A 17,213-nucleotide genomic window follows, 5' to 3' on the forward strand; every position below is an offset into this window, starting at 1 on the left:
TCTCTCTTTCTCTCTCTCTCTGTCACACACACACAGAGTCTCTCTTATATACACACACACACACACCTTTGGGAAAAAAAGTACTTTTTTCCTTCCCAGCTCCCGCTCCTTCATTGACAACTCTGAAACTAATTATTTATTAACAAATTCCTAAGCCACACACTTTGGCTCATTCCCAGATTAACTTATTTAATCCATTCAAACTATTCTGTGTCTTCTACATGGTTATTTACTGCACTTTCATCCCCTTTCTTAACATCTTCCTCAACATCTCTTTTAGCATCTGCCGTAGAGTGCCTCCCTTGGTCTCCTTTAATACACTATTTCCCAGAATCCTCCCTTCCTGCAAGTGTTCCGCCTTCTATTTCCTGCCTCATCTCATAGGTCATAGACTTTTTTTTTAATTGACAGGGGATGCTTAGAAGAGATTCTCTCTACAAACCTTGGTGCATTAACATCAACTAAATGACTCATTTTAAGTTCTCATTTTTACTTTTGTTCATGAGTCTTTTTTGTGTTATTTCATGTGGCTGCAGTACCTGCAAAACCAGAAGAGGGAGACAAATCTCCCAGAGCGAGAGTCAGTTGTGAGGGTTCTGAGTAGCTGAGCTATCTCTCCAGCCCCTAAATGACACAATTTTGTCACAGTAAGGGGAAAGCTGGACACTACTACTCCTATGCCTTTTCACACTGTAGATTCCAATCCACACTGTATTTAGAAGCTAAGTGTCCTGTAAATGTATTAAAGTTTTTTTATTACCACGTAAGAGGGGTACCTATCCCTGCGTGTCCCCTAGTCTTTGAAGGTTGTCAAGGTATGAATGAGCCGTTTTCCAGGCTCGTTGCTTATGATCCACCTGTATGGTCTACTGAGCCTTCGAACCCTATCCTGTAGGTCCTCGATCTCTTATGATAACCTCACCCTTGTGGATTCATTCTTTTGAACACGGATTTACAATTTTTCTTGTGCAGCCATAGGGAGGTTTGGCACTAATTGATTTCGTTCATCCTGTGCTATTTAACACATAAAGATGCGCTGAACTTTAAAATATTCATTTGAATAATTTAATTTTATATAGATAGAATTATGATCTGGTGTGGATTTCAAATATTCCGCCATCAAGGAACTGAATTTAGCACGTTGTGTAACCTTTTAAAAACCATTCTCTGGTTTTAAATTTTGATGTGTGTGTGTGTATGTGTGTGTGTGTGTGTGTGTGTGTGTGTGTGTGTGTGTGTGTTCATGTGTTTCACAGTGTCTAGGATCCCATCTACAAATCTGTACAGATAAATCCCAGAATAGATGGGTGGAGATTCTGGAAGCTCCCCTCCCCCAACTGAAGAACTACTGGCAACTGATGACTACATGGCAGATCGCCCGTTTTCTTCATGGATTTGGCCCCTGACAGCTGTCCATGCTCCCCTGGATGTTTGTACCCACCCCCACACATCTACTCACCACTAAATGGACTCAGCACTTTCTGTTAAAATGCAGATGGAATTAGGAGGGAGGAAAGGGGAGGGATTTGAGGGGAAGGGGTGGAAATGGATTTGCTCAAACAGTTTATGTGTACGTACCAAGTTTTTAGGTTAAAAAAAAATTAAAAGAAAGTAAATAAATCTGCTCATATGTGCACTTGTGCATGGGTTTATGTGTGTGTGTGTGGGGGGAGGGTTGCACCACCCTGCTACAAGAGGATACCATGCAGTATCTTTCTCTATGTCTCTCTGCCATTTTCTTTTGGTGCACTGTGGTGGTATAAATACGCTTGGCCCATGGGAAGTGCCACTAGTAGGAGGTGTGGCCTTGTTGGAGAAAGTGTGTCACTGTGTAAGCCAGTTCTGAGGGCTCCTAGTGTTCAAGCTCTGCCCAATGAGGAAGAGAGATGTTGTTCCTGGCTGCCTGTGGCTGCAAGTCTCTTTCTGGGCTCCCTTCTGATTTAGATATAGAACATTCTCCAGCACCATGTCTACCTGAACTCTGCCATGCTTCCCACCATGATAATAACGGACTGAACCACTGAAACTGTAAGCCAGCCCCAATTAAGTGTTTCCTTTATTAAGAGTTGCCTTGGTCATGGTGTCTCCTCACAGCAGTGGAGCCCTAACTAAGACAGGTGGTGTCTTTTCTGATCCCAAACTCTCATATTTTCATCCAGGCTGGAAACAGCAGACCTTAGTGATTCTGTTCCCCCTTCCTGTCCCTCTGGTTACAGGTTTCGCCTGCCTGTTCCATGATGACTGGGATATGAGTTCAGGTCTCCTTAGACAGCAAGCGGTTTCAACCACACATCGTCCTCAGACCAATCCTGTGGTTTTAAGGCTTACCAGATGATTACAGTCAACATGCAAACACAAATTAGAGATGGCATGTGCATCTTGACTTTACCTTGTTTGGTATACTTGAGTTGTTTCAGTGTCTTGATTTCACCTTGTTTCTTTATATTTGAGTAGTTTCAGTGTACTTGAATGATAGTTGGGGATTGGGAGACTTAGTGTGAGATTGGAAGAAGAAAGCGAGGATGCAAAGATCTATCGGATCCCTGCCACTTGCCCTTGCATTCAACATTTCATATTTGAAAGCACAACAACCACCACCACCGACAATATTCAACAACAAGGCATGCATACAACAGACTGTCAGAGAAGACACTAAAGTGCATTACATACTTGTAACCTCACTTTCTCCACTAAAGCCTCATGTATTGAGTCGATGGATTTTGTTGTCAAACCCTGATGATTAATCCCAAGATTGGAGCCCCATAACACTGTGATGAATGACACATGGTCATTGGGATAGGCAGAGCTTGCGATTTTCTTTCCTTGAAAAATCAACCCAGTAGGTATCTAATAACGACAGCTCACATATATAAATAAAAAAGCCTTTCACACTGAGGATAGGAATTGTTACTATATATGCCAGTTCTTTGCATTTTATTTTCATTTGTGTGTTGTTTTCAGTGCCATGCTTGCTACATAGAAAACTGTGCTTTTTCTACACTATGTATCTTTTGGGGGTGCACTCTGTAAGCTAAAGACTAAGTCAATCCATATCAAAGGGTTCCTCCCTGTCCTGTTTTCAGAAGTGAAATTAAACTGTTTTCACAAAACATTTCGAACTTGCCTGGCTCACTGTTGTTAGAGCCTAAGTCTGAAATTTCCCCAAGGTCTCAGCTGTGGGAACACTTTGTCTCAAGCTGATGGCACTGTATAGGAAGGTTGTGGTTCCTTTCAGACATTGCCCAACAGAAGTAGGTCACTGGGGATAGAAGGAGGGAGCTGGCTGTTTCGGACCGAACTCTTGGTTGACTGATCCACTGAAATATAAGCAGGGCTCATGCAGCCTCTCAGTGACACAGATCAATACACTGTTGCCATGTGGTCATTGCCAGGACAGTCTGAACCCAATGACTGTGACTGTGTCCCCTAAAGAAACCTCTATTCCTTTATTTTGATTGTGTCATGAATTTTGACACCTTGACATAAAAATAATGTAAGAGTACATGTGTGTGTGTGTGTGTGTGTGAGAGAGAGAGAGAGAGAGAGAGAGAGAGAGAGAGAGAGAGAGATACAGAGAGACAAGAGATAGAAAGAGACCGAAACAGGGAGAAAGTGCATTACATTAAGTACATATAATTTGCTTGTTGAATCATTAGGCAGTCAATTGGTTTGATTTATGTTGAATATTTGAATTCTTTAGAGTCATACAGCCTTATATTATGTAGCTAAAGCTAATAGTCTAAATTTTCTATTAAATAATAAATTGTCTTTATCCTTGAGAATTTCATACATGTATACAATGAAAAACCTCTTCCATTTCAGCCTCTGCTCTCCCGAAATTCCCTGCCAATAAACATCCCTCAAAATTCATATCCTCTTTCACAACCGATGACCACTAAGCCCAATTAACATTGGTTATGTACTTATGGGTGTGAGACCATCTACAGGAATGTGGGAATTCTACCAGTGACCAAACCCTCAGAGAAGAATGATTCTATTACCCCAGCAGCCATCAGCACCCGAAAAGCTCCTCAGTAAGGTATTCTGTCTAGCTGGTGGTTCTTTATAGATCTATGCAGATGACCATAGCAGCTGTGAGCTCACGATTTCAGCAGCCATGTCATGTCCTGAAGGCAGCGAACCACAGCCCTTCTTCCCACCCTCTGGGTCTTACACCCTTCCCACCTCCATGCCCAAGATGTTTCCCGAGTCCCAGAAGTTAAATGAGACTGACTGTTCATCCATAAATGGGGCATCTTTATTGCTTTCCACGGTAAACTGCTCTCTAAGAAACTTTATTTTAGGACTGGAGAGATGGCTCAGTGGTTAAGAGCACTGACTGCTCTTCCAAAGGGGCTGAGTTAAATTCCCAGCAACCACATGGTGGCTCACAGACATCTGTAATGGGATCTGATGCCCTCTTTGGTGGTGTGTCTGAAGATGTGACAGTGTTCTCACATACATGGAATAAATAAATAAAGCTTTAAAAAATAATCTTTATTTAAATTTTTACTGGAACCAGAAACTTTTTCTTTTTATTAACCTTTATAACATTTACACACACACACACAAACACACACACACACACACACACACACACACACACAGAGAGAGAGAGAGAGAGAGAGAGAGAGAGAGAGAGAGAGAGAGAGAGAGAGAGAGAAAGAGATTGATCTAAAGGACTAAAATATACTCCTATGTCAAACATAAAGCCCAGACACTTGTCAACAGGATGGGAGAGAGTTAAGGGTGGAATGACCATGGAGCCTCCAGAAGGCAGGAACCAGAGTCAGTGGCTCTAGCAGGTAGGGCATCTACTGTTTTTCAATACCTTCATGACCAGGATTGGTGGACTGCAGACTAGCCATGTGGCTGTTAGCCTGGAAATTGCACTTTGTTTGGAGACTGAAGTGTGCTGCCCAGGGTGCCTTGGTTCCCTCTCACTTCTATACCTAGGAGAGTAGGAAATGTTTCACCAAGTTCAGTGAAACTTGTGAATCTGGAAGCTTGTGCTAAAACTGGACACTTAAAAGTTGCTAGTTATTAGGAATTGTGTTTAAATTTAAAAATCATTTCCTCACTTGTGTGGGCTCACCCGACATGTGTAGGCAGTGCTTACTGATTGATCATGGTGCAGTACACTTTCGACCTCATACAGACCCTGACAAGGATTACTTCCGGTGCTGTGTGACTTATTTTTTCTCCTTCCAATGAAGGTGCAATCTTGAGCCATTTCCAGTGTCAGCACTTAAATCACATACTTCCGGTTTCTCACAAGCTTCCAGCATCTAGGTTGAGTCCTTGATTGTTTTCTCTGTCCAAATTATATGGGATTAAATTCACAGACCCCATGAGTCTATAGTGGCTACTGTGAACTGTGTGTTGTTATTATCTTTTCAAATCCTCTTAGTTCTTGGCCAAGTCGCTGACAGCTGCCTCGCTCTGTGAACTGGCTGCCGTCGTTCTATTACAGCGATTTGATCGATATTTCGCCTTCATTTTTTACTTCTCCTAGCTCCATTTTCTGAGAAAGGCTATTTCTCTCTGTGCACATGGCCTCAGTTGTTGGACGCTACGTCTTAGGACGTCTCAGGTCCTTCCTTTGAGTCTCTGCATCCCTGCAGACAAGGACCTAAAGTCTTTGAAACAAAATTCAGTAACTCCACGGTGGCTTTTTCATGCCTTTGACAAATCCGAGGACAAGTCTTTCCACTAGCAGCTATTCACACACGTTAAACTCTTAAGTCGAGATATCCAACTTGCGTTTTAATCCTAATATCAACAAACACATGAGTTGCCAGTAGATTTATTGAAAGAATCAAGTATGAGTTTGGACACTCTTTTTTCTCTCTCTCTCTGGAACACAATTTTTCCCCTTTGAAAGCTAAAAATTCTAATTCTATTCAAATCCATTAACAATCCACATTATTCTTAATTTTTTGATGGGAATGACTTTAGTTATCTACCGACTGACCTGCTCCATCCCCCTCTTTCCATGACTAAAAGAAAGGCTATTTTAAAAACAGTTATGCCTAATGAAAACCTAGTTTTTTCTTTTGTGAAATATTATTTCTTGACTTCTGTTTTATTTTTTTTTAATTCCAATAAGGCACCAACTGTTCTATAGATGTCTCTCCTGCCCCATATTACTTTATTCTTTGGAAAACATGGGGTGAACCCCCTCTATGCTCATTATCAAATGCTTCTGATTCGATTTGTGGACAAAAGCAATCTACCATCTGCCTTTTTCTAGTGGTGTTCCTTTTCAGGGAAACAGAAATACCAAAGCCTGCCTGAGAATTAGGATTTTTAAAAAGTCTCATCTAATTGTGGATTCCAATTTCCAAAGTTGACATTCATTAAGGGGAACGGATATGAACTTCCCATCATGGTTTGGAAGTGTATTATTATTTCTTGTTATATTTATTTTCCCTTTGTGACTTGAGATGTAAGCTACCCACAGAAAAAAAGAGCTATGTAACCAAGGTCCCATCTTTCCCTCTCTGTAAGTTGAGATTACTAAGGCTGAAGAGGAGAATAAAGTAAAATGAAGCGAGCATGCAGATGTTGTCCACGTACTTCCTAAAACAAGAAACAGGGAGAGACATGTTCCATGAACATGTGTATCAGATGGACCAATGAAACTCCAGGGACCCTGGCTAGATCTAAAATCCATGTAAATGGTGTTTGTGTGTGTGTGTGTGTGTGTGTGTGTGTGTGTGTGTGTGTGTGTGTGTGTGTGTGTAAACCTGGGTATGTGTATATATATATATATATATATATATGTATATATATATATATATATATATATATGTATGTATGTCTTAGGGTTTCACTGCTATGAAAAGAAACCCTGACCAATGCAAATCTTACAAGGACATTTAGTTGGGGCTGGCTTAAAGGTTCATAGGTTCAGACTATTATCATCAAGGCAGAAGCATGGCAGCATCTAGGCAGGCATGGTGCAGGAGGAGCTGAGAGTTCTACATCTTCATCTGAAGGCTGTTAGAAGAATGGCTCCCAGGCAGCTAGGGTTAGGGTCTTAAAGCCCATGCACTCAGTGACACACCTACTCCAATAAGGACACAGCCACTCCAAAAAGGCCAAACCTCCTAGTAGTGCCACTCTTATTTGGAACTATTTGTCTTTAAACTTGAAACTTATTCATAAAACTGTTCAATGGACAACAGGTAACTTTAATGAAATAAATACAGAAGTATTAGTAAAATAGACAGGAAGATGTGTGCCTCAGTTACTGTTCTATTGCTATGAAGAGACATCGTGACCAAATCATTTTATGACAGGAAACATATAATTGCGGTCTTAAAGTTTCAGAGGGTGAGTCAATGGTCCATGTGGTAGACACCATTGCAGGAGGCTGGAAGGCAGGAAGGCATGGCTGGAGTAGTTCCTGAGATCTCACATTCTGCCCCCCAGATGAGATAGAGAGAGAGGGGGAGAGGGAGAGGGAGAGGGAGAGGGAGAGGGAGAGGGTGAGGGAGAGGGAGAGGGAGAGGGAGAGGGAGAGGGAGAGGGAGGAGGAGACAGAGAGGGAGAGGGAGAAGGAGACTGAGAGGGAGAGGAAGGGAGGGAGGGAGGGAGAGAGGGAGAGAGAGAGAGAAGCCTGGTGGGCTTTTGAAATCTCAAGGCCTGCACCTCCCATTGACACATCTCTTTTAACAAAAGCATAATTCACAATCCTTTCTAAACAATCCACAAACTGGAAACCAAACACATTCTAGTATTTGAACCTCTGAAGGTCACATTTATTCAAAATCCTAAAGTATGTTTTTTTCTTTTTTTTTTTTCTTTTAAAAGAAATCAAGTAATGAGTGTCCATCCCATTTGGTAGTATATTTTATCGTTACATTTCATTTCTCAGATTTCAGGGTTATTTGCATAACAAGTATACAATCAAGCTGTAACTCTCCCATAAACCAAAGGCATCATACCTCCCCTTTCTACTTGATTATCCACATACTTGTTACGGAAACATATCCCTTCATCCTGATTTAGTTCAAAGCATGGGAAACTATTGATGTGCAATTAATTGTTATTCATAATGGGATAAAACAGAAGCCAACATGATTGAGTCTATGTTTGCTGGGAGCTGAAGATTTCCCTTCCATTCAAACGTGATAAATATGATTTTAACGCAAGATTAGAAACCACAACAAAGCCTTTAGTTTATATTTGTTTCAGTATTTCCAGATCATTCTCTGTGATACACAGGAACCTAGAGGAGGAGAATTGTGTGGAGTCACTGACACACACTCAACAAAGGATTTGTTTGCACAATAAGGAGATATATCCTGTCCTCTGAGAGTTGGCGCCAGGGCTCCCTATGATCTAAAAGTCCTCAGGATCTTGGATGAAATGACACTACATTTGCATATAACCTATACAAGCCACTTGTATACTCTCGTCTTATTTATATGTGTGTGTGTGTGTGCGTATGTGCATAGAGACATATAAGTTCAGAGACTGGGGGAGTGTAGAGCATGTTCTGCTCCTTCACTATCTACTTTATTCCCTTCTGACAGGGTTCCTTCCTGAACCTGATGTGAGGCTCACTGTCAGGGAGCCCCATCATCCTCCTGTTCCCATACCAAGCACTGGTGTTTGAATGTGTGACCACACACTTGGCTTTACCCCTCTGCCGTCACCCCAGATCCTCCTACATTTTAAATAATCTCTGAATTACTTTTGTTTTTAATGGAATGAAGTCATGAGTGTCTGTTATTTAGGAGATGACAAGAAAAATGGTTTGTATGTGTTCAGTACAGATATGGTATTTTAAAAACCACTTTTGTTAGTTCCTTGAGAACTTTGTACATTATATAATGATAGAATTTACTTCTCACTTCTCTTCCTAACTCCTCCCAGATCCATCCACACCTAATCCCTTCTCCCAAATTCAAGCTCTCCTTCTCCCCTCTGTAATAACCCACTCAAGTCATTTATCCTGCCCATAATTTCATGGGCATTGGGCAATCCACTAGAGACTGGCCAGCTTTTCACTAGCTATATCTTTGTAGAAAATTGACTCTCCCTTTCCTGTCAGCTAGGGCTGAGGGATAGTGGTCCTCTGGTGTATAGAAGACACTCCTTTGTTCTGGTTCTCGCTGTCATCTGTATCTTATATTTCCACTCCCTCTAAATTGAGGGTTCCTAAGACTCAACTCCCTCCCTTTTGCCCTCTCTCTGTGAGTCTGTGTATATGTGTGTCTATATTATAGATGTCTCATTTTATATTCAAACCAACACATGGTGGGGGGCGTCTTTACAATTGACTGCTGAAGGAATCTCACCCCAGACAAAATGCCGCAGTGCAGACATGGTGTATCTCAGTACCAGAAAGAAATAGGAGATGTTGAGAAACTTACCCAATTGTTTCTAGTGTGAGGTGAATTTTAGACCTCTGACACAACCTTCTGTCCCTACACTATGGGTTTAAGATACACATTATCCCAGTACAATGTTCAAAGGTGGGACTATGAAAAGCAATTGGACCCTGTGGGCTGTAATCAATGAGTTCATCTGTTGATGAATGTGTATGAAGGTGGCCAGAAAATAGGAGATAGGAAATTAAGGGACTTGGTCATTTGGGACATGTCTAGGAGGTTGGGTTTTTTTTGTCTTTGGTCTCTTCCTGTGTTGGTGCTTCTTGGATTCCAGTGAGGTTAGCATTTGAGCTCCATCGTGCCGCTTTCATTGTCATGTGACCATGGGCCGAAACCTATGAAACCATGAACCAAAAGAAGTTTGTTTACTATGTGAGTTGCTAACCAACTTGTAAAAGTGATGAATGGGATTAACATGAAAGTGGCCAAAAGTGAGGCTGACCATTCCATGCCAGGTCCTGATTTGATGTAGGAGGACCCATGACTTAATCCTTTAAATTCTTTGTCTGGAGGCTGCACACTTAGAGAAGACCCAATGTTTCCCAAGTGGTTGTATCGAGAAGATTCTGCCAATATATCTGTTGTCTTAGCAAATCAAGAACCTTGCTGCTTCCCGCTCTGGTCCTTCTCCTGACTTCACTTCTGTGTTTTTAATAGACTTCGATATCCTATGAACTACTGGGAAAGGAGTATTAAAAAAGGAAGGAAGCTATAAATTTTGCTTCAAAATCATTAAATTACACAGTTAAAATAAATGGATTTTTTTAAGTATGCAACCTATACTTCAATAAAGCTGCAGAAAATGCTTGGCCAACTGTGAGGCTTGTCTTGTGATTCTCTATTTGTCATAGTTCCTGTGGCTTTGCTCTTACTAGTAGTGGGTTTTATTACAGACGACTCAGACACCAGTGTAACCATGCAGGGAGAACACTCCAGTTCGTCAGGGAAAAAAAATCAAGTCAAATTCATTGGCTTTCTTGATGAGGGTTTTTCTGGTCACAGCTGAGTTGGCTGGAAGTTGGACAGCTATTGGCTGAGAGCAAAGATAGAGAGAGCACAATGTTTATGGGAATAACTGAAGGTTGTGTGCACGATATGGCCTGAATTTCATGGAGTGCAATTGCAGAAGTTCCAGCAACTGATGGAGCTGAGGCCTAGGACCATTGCAAGGCTGCCATTAAATGGTTTGTGATGTCACAGCTGAGTGTGAGATAAGGCTAGATGAAGTGGAAAAATTTTGGTTTCTTTGGAAATCACTTGTTTCACAGGATGTTTTTCTGGAAGCTATGTTTGGAGAGGATGTTTTGCTGAAGCAGACACATGAGAAGGCATGTGATATTTCACTGGAGCACAAGCTTGAAGGGGGAAAGTATGTTAACAGAGAACATAAATGTAATCCCACAGAGAGAGAGGACATTTTTACATTGCTAAACCTTGCAAGGCTTCGATGTTCTTTGCTGATCTTCATACCATAATGAGAAATGCACAGAAGAATCTGTGCTATCCGGGCTGCTTCTGGCTGCTTCTGCTGCTTCTTGTTGTTTTGTTAGAGCCTTGTGGTCTCTGCCAGATCAAGGCACTGCTACTGATTCGTGTTTTGCGTTTGCTATTCGACATTACTGCAAAATGAAGATTGGCGTTGCCCGAAAGAATTACTTCTATATAGGTACACAACTCTCTCACTTTTCCTATCAACTTTCTCTCTCTGCTACCTCTGGTTGTTGGGCTATAAGGGTGGTTGAAGTGTTTAAGAAACCTAAATAAAGTAGGTTTTGAAAAAAATCTAAGCCTACAGATAGATTCATGGGTTTTGAGAAAGGGCTATGTCTCCTGCTGAGAGGAGATGATATGTATGTTGTGACTTTTTGGTTCTCTGGTCTACTGTGACCCATTACATGGCCAATGACTGACAGTCTCCCAGTAAGTGTAACACACATTAAAATGCTTTTGCTTGGCATTGGGAGCTGTAGAATATATTCATTTATTGTCACATATACTCGAGTATTCATGTTGGTGACAGTAGTTACTCTTCAGTTCTCCCATAGAGGGAAGTGGGTCTATACACTGAGATAAGAGAATGGCTGGTGGTGAGTATGTAACATGGAGTAAGAGAAACATTATAGTGCTGGGTCTCTCGCCCCTTTTTTTTCCCAATTTGAAAATCTGGTGTCAATTGAGAAGAGAGAACAATTCAAGAACTGCCTCCATTAGATTAGTCTTTGGGTAAGCCTATGGAACATTTTCTTGATTAATGATTGTTGTGGGAGGGCCCACCATTATGGGCAAGTTCATCAGTAGTCATGTATAAAGAGAATAGCATTTTAGGCTGTAAGAAATAGTAATGGAGCAAGCCATGGGGAGTGTGGTGGTTTGAAAAAAAAGGCTCCCACAGTCATATATTTGAATATTTAGTTAACAGGGAGTGACAGTATTTTCAAGGATTAGAAGTATTAAGAGTTGTGGCATCATTGGAGGAAGTTGGTGTGTTGACAAGGGTGGTGTTTGAGTTTTCAAGAGCCCCATGCTTTGCCAGAGTTTCTCTCTCTCTCTCTCTCTCTCTCTCTCTCTCTCTCTCTCTCTCTCTCTCTCTCTCTCTCTCTGCTTACAGAGCAGTAGCTCTCTATTACTCCAGTGTTATGCTCCCTCCCATGATGATGGACCAGATTTCTGAAACGGTAAGCTAGCCTCCAATTACATGCTTTCATTTAAAGTAATTGCCTTGACCATGATGTCTCTTCACAGCAACAGAACAATGACTGAGACAGGGAGCAAGCCAACAAGCAGTGTTCCTTGTTACCGCTTCAAGCTCCAGTTCTGGTTACTCTCAGTGATGATCTGAAACCTGTGAGGCAAATAACCCTTTCCTCCCCAAGTTAGTTTTGAACATGGCATTCATCACTGAGAGAAGCAAGCAAACTAGAACTTCACAGGTCAGTACATGAGCAAGTCTTACCTTTAAATTAAAACAAAATGTCTATACCTTTCTATTTGTGGTTATGAGGTAAGAGTCTGTGGCTTTACTAGACACACTGTTTCTATAAGAAATTGTCTTACTTAGGGTTCCTATTGTTGTAAGAAAACACCGTGACCAATGAGCAAGTTATGGTGGAAAAGGTTTATTCAGCTTACACTTCTATATTGCTGCTCATCACCAAAGGATGTTGGGACAGGAACTCAAACAGGACAGCATCCTGGAGGCAGGAACTGAGGCAGAGGCTATGCAGTGGCACTGCTTACTGTCTTGCTCCTCATGTCTTGCTTAGCTTGCTTTCTTATAAATCAGAGGACCACCATCCTAGGAATGGTGCCCCTCACAGTGGGCTGGACCGTCCCCCACCAATCACTAAGAAAATGCCCTACACTTGGATCTTATGGAGGCATGTTCTCAACTGAGGCGTCCTCTTCTCTGATGAATCTGTCTTGTGTCCAGTTGGCATAAAATCAGGGTGGTGGTTAGAATGTGATTGTCCCATGGGAAGTGTGGCACAAGTAGGAGGTGTGGCCTTGTGGGAGTAGGTGTGGCGTTGTTGGGGGAAACATATCACTGTGGGGGTGATAGGCTTCTTGTCCAGCACCATGTCTGCCTACACGCTTCCATAATTCCTGCCTTGATGAAAATAGACTGATCTTCTGAACCTGAAAGCCTGCCCTAATAAAATGTTGGCCCTTGGGGTTGGGGATTTAGCTCAGTGGTAAAGCGCTTGCCTAGGAAGCACAAGGACCTGGGTTCGTTCCCAAGCTCCGAAAAAAAAGAACCCCCCAAAAAATGTTGTCCCTTATAAGTTGCCTTGGACATGGTGTCTTTTCGCAGCAATGAAACCATCAGACAACCAGCCAGTATAAAAACACCCAAATAGCAGAATTAATCAACGATAGAAAGTATTTTCTAGTCCTGCAGTGAGAAACTTATTCTTGAGGGAAGAAACAGCAATGAAAGAGTCCAAGATAAGGTTGCCTCCAAAGAAATTCTTGGAGTGTAGATGTGGCTCAGGGAGACCCCATGGAGTGCACAGGGGCTTCTCAGGAGGAATCAGCTACATGGTCAGGAACCGCAAAACATTTTAAAGTCACAGCAAATGGCATAGGAAAGACCTCAGCACCTCTGCATTGGAGGAACCATCAAGAGTTTTCTGAGGATAAGCTTACATGTGAGTAAAAGACAGGAGCTTCCTGGGGCTAGATAGGGTAAAAGGGACCACAGGTATGTATGAAGCCATCCAGTCGAAGGAGAGCCAGGCAAGACAAGTGCAGGAGCTCTTTCTGGTCATCTAGGGGCATTGAGAAGAGACCTCAAAAATATTACAGGACGCAACAGAGACAAACAGTGCTCAGGCAATCTAAACACAGGATCCACATAACACCTGACAGAAGCTCACGACATCCTCATCTTCTCTTTTAAATTACTTTTTTCTGATCATACAAAATAATGAGCGTTATGATACTTTCAGGAATCGATAGATATAGACTTAGTTTGTCATTCACTATTCTCGAGTTATCCTCGTCAAAATGTCCTCCGGGGAAGCCTCCACCTAACATCCACCTTCTGTAGTGATGGCTTGGCTGTTCTTTAAGGAACCAAAGAGACCAATATGGATGCGGCCCAAGTTCAACTCATTCTAGACCCTTTCTGTTCTTTCTGGGTCTCCTGCTTCACTTTTTGAGAACTCCATCTTGGAATTCCCTCGTACCTCAGTGTCCTCTACTCCCTCATGTGTTCTTTAGTCTTTCTTCCACATCACCATCAATTTACAATTTCTTACCCTAATCCTGGTCTCTTCTCTGCATGTGAAGTTTGGATTAATTTAAAAAGATGACACAGAGGCCTGGACAGATAGCCAATGGATCTAGAGCACGTCTGCTTTGAAAGAGGGCCTGGATTTGTTCTTTGAGCTCATGTCCAATGGCTCCCAACCACCTTTAATTCCAGCTCCAGGAGACCTGACTATTCTTGTCTCTGTGGTCTCCTCTATTCATGCCCTGCCCCCACCCACATAATTAAAAATAACACATCTACAGATGAGAAACAGGTTTCATTAGGTATCGTTAGTCAAACAGAACCTGATCTTCTCTGATTCTGAGTCTGCTTGGATCGGTTTATTGGGTTTCCCCTTGAGTTCCAAGACCACCTCCCTTTTACCTTCCACTCTTTCCCCAACTGTCTGTTTCTCCCTCAAACTTCACCTCTGAGAGTCTATCTATTTCTGGCCCCTCTCCACTGCTTCCTAAACATCCATTTTTTTTCCCGTGTGATTCCTACTCCTCTAAGCCTCATCTCCAGTTCTTTTCTCTCCCTAAAGACCAGACCTGCTCAGTCCTGTTAGTTTTAGCCTATGTGACATTAGACTTACTCTTCACAGCCTTGAATTTTCCGGCTTCCTCTCGATGTTCCATCCACCAAAACCCATCTCCTCCACCAAAGTGTTCACACACAACACGTCACATCACACATTTTAATTTTTAGATCAAAAACAAATTCCACTGGAAAAGACACTGGGGTTGTCAAAGGCCCTTGGGTATCTGAAACACAGAAAAACAAACATTTTCCCCCCAATCCTATAAATTCTCTATCTATGTTCCCTACACTTTGTGAATTTCACCTTAATGGATCTTTACCATCAGATTATAGACGTAGATGTGGACGTCGCCATCAAACTTGATGAAGTACACGGAAGGCTTGACTAGAACTTGATAAATGACCTTGCCGATCTTTTTGGACCTGTTGCTTCTGGTGAACTGCACACATTGACCTGTTAAGATGTCGCTGTCAACATCAGAGTTCATCTCTGCTGGAGTAATCTCTGGAATAATACGAAGGTTACCTTCTGTGTATCCAGGAGCTGATAGACGTATAGGAGTGGATCTTTCTCATAGGTGATGTAAAACCAGTGCTTCATGATCGGCACCTGGGCTAGGACCACCCCCCCCCAGTTGTCCTTAGAGCCATGTTTGCCTTCAAATTTATGCTCCACAGCTCGGCCAACCATGGCACTTGAGAGATGGGCGTCTTTCACTTGAGGAAACACTACTTTGTGAGTCAAAACTTTAAGCTTTAAAATCCTCTTATTCCTGTGAAGTTCCAGTCCGTAGACACAATCAATTACATCATATTTGACCAGATAGGGAGAGGGATTTGTTGGCAGTTGATCTAGAACGATGGCCTTCCATTGGGTGATGGGCTCATCACCTTCCTTCTATCCGTGAGAAATTCTGAAGTCCACAATGTTCCCCAGGGCCTGCGGAGAAGGCCTTCTCCTCCTCCACTTCTGGAAGGATGGTGTGCTCATCCTCCTCACAGACACCCTCTTCTTCATGGCTGTAGACCTAGTGTGGTAGGCCACAGCACTCCTGGTCCACTGTCTTGAGACTATCGTTCTGTGTTCAGGCTTCATACTTTCCCATGGCCTGGGTTTGAAGAGCTCGCCTGCTTAAACCAGACACAATGCTGTTGCCTCTGTAATATGAGTGCCTGCAAGAACAATGGGGTTGTGTTGGGGGAGGGTGCTGGACAAAGTCTCTTGAGTAAGAGAACTTTAGAGCAGGTGAGGAAGGCGATGGTAAGCAGGTTTGAGCATCTGAATCTAATTATGACATAATCAGAAGTTCATAGGAGGGCTGGGCAATGGTGGAGCAGACCTATAATTCCAGCACTCAAGAGGCAGAGGAAGGCAGACCTCTGTGAGATCAAGGTCAGCCTGGTCTACAGAGTTAGTTCTGGGATAGCCAAAGCTACACACAGTTAAACCCTGTCTCAAAGATCAAAATCTAAATTTCAAAGGGAAATGAACAAATGTTTCTGTACAGCTCAGAATAACATAAATTCAGACATATTTTTCAGCCCGTGGCACTTTGCTTCTGCTGAGGAACCTATCCTTGAATGGCTAGGTCAGTGTGGGATTAAGTGTCCCTGTCCCCCACTTTAAGCAAGCAGAACAGAGAAAGGATAGCAAAGGATCCAGAAGGGTGGCCACACACCTTTCCACCCTCTAACTATAAGCTATGTGGCAACATCCACAAGTATATGCCCAGAGACACAGCACACCAGTCCACTGGCTTTCTGTATTGTGCATCCTGAACCAGACCCTGGTTTATTCCGCGAAGCTGTTGCATCTTCGACCGCAACAGGAGTCTTTTGTCTAGGCAACAACAGCCATTTAGAAATAATATCTCCTGTGGTTGGGATTTAGCTCAGTGGTAGAGCCCTTGCCTAGCAAGCACAAGTTCAGTCCTCAGCTCCAAAAAAAAAATATTATCCCCTAAAATGCTCTGACACAGAGAGGAGCTTTGGCATTTTAGTAGAGTTATGAATTAGATATTGTTAGCAAAGGATATTAAACTCTGGAGACTGACTAGCCTAGACCATCCGCCTAGCTCTCAAATGTAGGAAACATTAGAACACACGGTTACTAGCTGTACGAGGGAAAACTTTTAGCTTTCTGGGCTACAAGGGTCCTAGTTATCTTCTAAACCTATTTACCGAAAGAAAATGTCCTAGTCGTCCAGATTCTGTCTGATGAAACAGGTCAGGCAACAAATCCCTGTTGAACAATTGTGGGGTTCAGGAGCTGAACTGGCTTTCACACACCGCTACCAAGATAGTGAACCCACCTTCAAGGAGTCTAGCTCCTCCAATGGAAGAGATGCGCAACCTCCGCCCAGTGCTCTGTGACATCTTCCAGGCTCTGCTTATGTCATAGAAGCCCTCTCAGCCCAGTTCCTTCCCTAGTTACACTTAGAAACTTCCAGCATCTAGGTTTTAGCTTCTCATGTAGTCTCCTGGAGACCCAAAATAAAATCCCCACTCAAATATTC

At 42.4% G+C, this 17,213-nt stretch overlaps 1 pseudogene; it reads right to left on the bottom strand.

Moving 5' to 3' along the window:
• Positions 1–15,002: 15,002 nt before the first annotated feature.
• LOC147998046 (Y-linked testis-specific protein 1-like) lies at positions 15,003–15,793 on the bottom strand (annotated as a pseudogene).
• Between the last annotated feature and the right edge of the window lie 1,420 nt (positions 15,794–17,213).

This window comes from Rattus norvegicus, chromosome Y (assembly GCF_021556685.1).
Source record: "Rattus norvegicus strain SHRSP/BbbUtx chromosome Y, alternate assembly SHRSP_T2T, whole genome shotgun sequence".
NCBI lineage: Eukaryota > Metazoa > Chordata > Mammalia > Rodentia > Muridae > Rattus > Rattus norvegicus.